This window comes from Cebidichthys violaceus, unplaced genomic scaffold (assembly GCF_023349555.1).
Source record: "Cebidichthys violaceus isolate CVI_PGR_0920_01 unplaced genomic scaffold, fCebVio1.0.p SCAF_1, whole genome shotgun sequence".
NCBI lineage: Eukaryota > Metazoa > Chordata > Actinopteri > Perciformes > Stichaeidae > Cebidichthys > Cebidichthys violaceus.
Genome location: NW_027176262.1, coordinates 17,623,871 through 17,629,853, shown reverse-complemented (window position 1 = coordinate 17,629,853; position 5,983 = coordinate 17,623,871).

The window sequence follows — 5,983 nt, the reverse complement described above, 5'->3', positions numbered from 1 at the left end:
TGTCTGAAGTTGTGTCTGATTTCTTCTGTAGGTGTGAGACTAAACAGATAAAAAGAGCGCCAGCTGCATGGAGGAGAGACGCCAGCATGAGTGTTGTAGCATGTGAGGCACCCAGAGTGCAGTTCGTTGCATTTTCTCCACAGGAAGGGCACCCTAGAGGGCACTGCATCACTTGTTCTCCACTGGAAGGGAAGAGAAGGCACTTCAGTTTCTAAGAAATAGAAATAATGTTCAGTGTGAGGTGGAAGACGTTTCTTAAAGCTGGAGGCAGATGATTACATCCACTAACCTCGCTGCTCATCTAGTCATCCACCACAGAGACGCATGAATTTATGTCCCGCTCACCAGGCAATTTAAAGCATTCTGCCTCGTGCACATATTGAATACCCAGAGTGCCGTCTTTTTGTGTTTGAACCTCGTGTTGTGCACGATATTGACCTTGCAGGCTGCTGCAGGACAAGAAGAATGGCCCATAGCTCTTCTTTTCATCCCGTTAACGTCGCTCAATGCGCAGCCCATACGTTCTACGGCTGCAGCCGATGACTCATCTGTGTAGGGAAAGCTTTTTATACCATTTTGATGTCGCTCGTATGCCCTCAGTCGCGACCCGCTGTCGTGCACATTTGTGCAGGCTGGAGGAGAAAATCAGAGGCGGTGATAATTTGTGGATGAACACCGCATCTCTCCGGTCTTCTGCTGCGGGACGTTTCTCTCAAACTATGACCCAATCGTTAGGTGTTGCGTACTTTCAGCCCCTCCTCGTCCGAAGCTGCGTCAAGTGAGACGGAGGCACGCTGAGCGGCGCCGGAAGTGTGACTAATTTTCCTTCAGAATAAGAGTAAAATCTCCTAATGGCGATCAAAGTTTTTATTTTAATCTGAAATATTAGATCATCAGTTATTGATTTTACAGTTAGGTCCATAAATATTTGGACATTGACACAATTTTCATCATTTTGGCCCTGTACACCACCACAATGGATTTTGAATGAAACAATCAAGGTGTGTGTTAAGTGCAGACTTTCAGCTTTAATTTGAGGGTATTTACATCCCAATCAGGTGAACGGTGTAGGAATTACAACACATTTTATATGTGGCCACTCCTTTTTAAGGGACCAAAAGTAATTGGACAATTGGCTGCTCAGCTGTTCCATGGCCAGGTGTGTGTTATTCCCTCGTTATTTCATTGACAAGGAGCAGATAAAAGGTCTAGAGTTCATTTCAGGTGTGGTATTTGTGTTTGGAGTCTGTTGCTGTCAACTCTCAATATGAAGTCCAAAGAGCTGTCACTATCAGTGAAGCAAGCCATCATTAGGCTGAAAAATCAAAACAAACCTATCAGAGAGACAGCAAAAAACATTAGGTGTGGCCAAATCAACTGTTTGGTACATTCTTAAAAAGAAAGAACGCACTGGTGAGCTCAGCAACACCAAAAGACCTGGAAAACCACGGAAAACAACTGTGGTGGATGACAGAAGAATTATTTCCCTGGTGAAGAAAAACCCCTTCACAACAGTTGGCCAGATCAAGAACACTCTCCAGGAGGTAGGCGTATCTGTGTCAAAGGCAACAATCAAGAGAAGACTTCACCAGAGTAAATACAGAGGGTTCACCACAAGATGTAAACCATTGGTGAGCCTCAAAAACAGGAAGACCAGATTAGAGTTTGCCAAAAAACATCTAAAAGAGCCCGTACAGTTGTGGAACAACATCCTATGGACAGATGAGACAAAGATCAACTTGTACCAGAATGATGGGAAGAGAAGAGTATGGAGAAGGGAAGGAACTGCTCATGATCCAAAGCATACCACCTCATCAGTGAAGCATGGTGGAGGTAGTGTTATGGCGTGGGCATGTATGGCTGCCAATGGATCTGGTTCCCTTGTATTTATTGATGATGTGACTGCTGACAAAAGCAGTAGGATGAATTCTGAAGTGTTTCGGGCAATATTATCTGCTCATATTCAGCCAAATGCTTCAGAACTCATTGAACGGCGCTTCACAGTGCAGATGGACAATGACCCGAAGCATACTGCGAAAGCAACCAAAGAGCTTTTTAAGGCAAAGAAGTGGAATGTTCTGCAATGGCCAAGTCGATCACCTGACCTGAATCCAGTTGAGCATGCACTTCACTTGCTGAAGACAAAACTGAAGGGAAAATGCCCCAAGAACAAGCAGGAACTGAAGACGGTTGCAGTAGAGGCCTGGCAGAGCATCACCAGGGATGAAATCCAGCATCTGGTGATGTCTATGGGTTCCAGACTTCAGGCTGTCATTGACTGCAAAGGATTTGCAACCAAGTATTAAAAGTGACAATTACATTGATGATTATGTTAGTTTGTCCAATTACTTTTGGTCCCTTAAAAAGGAGGGGCCACATATAAAATGTGTTGTAATTCCTACACCGTTCACCTGATTGGGATGTAAATACCCTCAAATTAAAGCTGAAAGTCTGCACTTAACGCACATCTTGATTGTTTCATTTCAAATCCATTGTGGTGGTGTACAGAGCCAAAATGATGAAAATTGTGTCAATGTCCAAATATTTATGGACCTAACTGTATATGGGGTATTATTAATTGGAATCTTCAATAATGTAGTGGAGTAAAATTTACAATATTTTCTTTTGTGTAGAAGTATAAAATAGTAGTAATTGGAAACACTCAAACTACAAGCACCTTTTTAAAATTGTACTAAAGTTTACTACAGTCCTTGAGTAGTGTTGTACTGTTGCTTTCCACCACTAATTTAAGACTTGCTTAACCAGAAAATACACCTGCAGAGTAAAAACAAAGTAAAATTAACATGTTAAAGATGGGCTAGTATGCTGCAGAACTGTTATCTCTCTCTCTAGTGGTTGATAAACGTATAACACCACCTGTAGGCTACTGTTGGGTTGTGGAATAAAGTAACGGACATTAATATTTAGAAGGGCTAATTAACCCTCCTGTCGTGTTCGGGTCAAATCTGACCGATTTACAACTTTAATCAATCATAAATATTGTGTTTTACATCTGATTGCGTCAAGGCCTCATGATATCCTCCACACTAGACATTTGAACATATAAAATTGCTGATGATCACTTTCATTGAATTTTTTGTGGTTTAGTCAACTGTTCCCGGTCAAAAGTGACCGCCATAGGAAATGAATGGGAAACACTAGATCATCAGATGGAAAATAGCCCCATACACATCCACAACCCCCCCCCCCCCACACACACACACACACACACCCCTACCTACCTGTGTGAACACCTGTTCACAGCCCCATATATAAAGTTGAACACATTTCAAACTTCAAACAAAAAAATCAGGTGTTTGTTATGGGAACCCATCTCTATCCCGCGCTTATGTACCCATCCCCCCACGTGAACCACACCTTCCAGACGAAACAATGTTTCATACATTCTCACTTTCCCCCTATATAAACCTTTATTTGTGCCTTGCTCTCATTTTACTCTGTGAGCACAATGAATAGGCGACTGATGAGGAGATTTTCTGTCAGAGAGGCTAATTAGGCATAATTTTTGAACATGTGGAGAGCATTGGACCAGGTAGACCTCCAAGCCTACATGGGTCTGTTGATTCTAGCAGGAGTATATCGGTCAAACAATGAGGCTACAAAAAGTCTGTGGGATGCGGAGTCCGGGAGGCCTATATTCTGGTCAACAATGTCCTTACAACAGTTTCATTTAATTTAGCGATACAATTTCAGTGTCTATTTTTTGGATATTCCCAGCAGTTATTCATGTAAACCACTAGTCTGAGACATTGTTTACAGCTTAAAAAGGTGTTAAATAAAATGTGGTGATGATTAATGGTTTTTGTGTAAATGTAAGAGCAGTCAAATTTGATCGGGAACACTAAAGTAAGGGGGGAGAAACGAACACGACAGGAGGGTTAAACAAATATTCACGCTGTGGATCAACAAATGTTTATTTTGCGTTCTCGCGGTTACAGTTTGTATTATTTTGAAAAGCCCTACCGGAAACAAACCTCTCTAACCATGGCCAGCCTGACAGCAGTCCCATCCAGCTGATGCCAGAGACAGCCTCCTTGAGTTCAGTTTGTCCTGTGCGCACGGAGGACTCAGAGGGGTCAGAGATCTTTATGCCCCTGCGGATCTCAGCACCTGCGGAGGCTGCGGGACCCGCGTTGCTACACCTGCGGTTTAGACCGCTTCCTATAGCTACCCGGGACGGAGGAGAAGACAGCCGTGAAGGATAGAGTGGGGGGGGGGGGGGGGGGGGGCGCATCTGGCTTTGCTGCCTGGACTTAAATGAACACGCGATACTCCGCAGAGGAAAAATCGTCGGATAAGGTTTCAGCGTTAATGCCAAGATGAAAGCGGCCGGCAGGCAAGTCCCCGCGACCGCGGAGAAGCTGAACGGGGACATGCGGAGGCCGAGCTATCCCGGCGAGCTGCGGGCCAAGCACGCCAACATGTCAACTAAGATTTGGGTGAAAGTGGCGATGGCGATCGCCTATTTCCTCTGCGTGTCCGTGGCTGCGTTCATCCTGGTGATCTACTACGTGTTTTTCTGGACACCAGACCCGCCGCACAACATCACAATCACCGCCGCACCGAACAGCACCGACTGCTTGTAGATTTTAGGATGACTTTACAGCACGCGCGCGCCACATCTGCACACGTTATGGGTGACTTCGCGCGCGCACACACACACACACACACACACACACACACACACAAGCAAGCAAGCACCTGACACGTGGCCGCAGCAGTGACGGATGGAAGCGGATGGAGAAACATGACTGCGTCCAGAGTTTGGGGTGCTGACCGAGGACCTAAGGGAGAACAGAGAGGGCCAAGTGCTGCCGGGATGCATCAGTGTTCCGCATGCAGGTGGGGGGGGGGGGAGCATGTTTTGCTTCCCATCCAGTAACCTCCAAGGGATGTTTTTTTCTTTTCTCACCATTGTTAATGGTGGTTCTTCTGGAAAGTCATCCATCCATCCTTTAACACTTTGTAGTGATTTTAAAATAAGATTTCTGCCTCCTCAAGAAACCCAGTCGATGTCTCCTGGAACCTACACAAGAACCTCTTAATATACTTAAGTCCACCCCTCAAGAAACCCTAATTGCCCCCTGCAAACCTTAAATTCCCTGAGGAACCTCCCCTGGAACCCTCTCAAGGACTTTAGAACCCTGTCAAGAACTCTTAAGAACATTCTTATGGAGGTCTACAGATCCCTCAAGAACTCTTGATACCCCAAATGACTCAAAACCCTCCACCGAACAACCCCTTCGAACCCCAAATATACTTTTGCATTTCGCTCCAAAATAATCTTCAAGATCTCACCTCAAGACCCCTCGAGGACCCCCCCCCCCCTCCACCGCTCTGCAGAGAGACTTTTTTTTCCTTTTTTTTTTATACGCCTATGTGAATGATTGACTTTTGCTTTGTTTGCACAGCAGGATGCTGTTTTCATTCAGGTATCTAGAGGAATTTAAAGCGATACTGTACTGTAGCAGAAGCAGCCTAAATTGTGATCTCTGGTAGCTCATAGCTGTATGAAAAATGCAAGGCGATCACTCAGTATACTCTCAGTAGTTGCAGCAATTTAACCTTTTTTAGAGCAACTTTTGTCTTGCAGCGCCTCACAGGATGAGCATCAATATTCAATGCAACGTCACGTTTGTACCTCTTCTCGATGACACAGTTTGTTCACCTCACTTCCTGTTCATAATTTAGGCTACAGTCCCTTAAATCTGCTAGACTGTTTTATTTACGATGTAGCCTTGAGAATTTATTGTTATGATATGATAAACTATGCATTTATTCCAGTGTGGGCGTTGTCATTGTGACTGCCGTCACCAGATGAGGTTTGTGTCATGTGATGTCGTTTGTATGAACCCGAGTGACAGACGAGACATTTCACTGGAAAGGCCAAGCTGACGTCAGCTTTAGTTACTGTTCAGATTACAGGTTTTTATGCCCTTCTCGTTCAGTGAAAAACCATGTA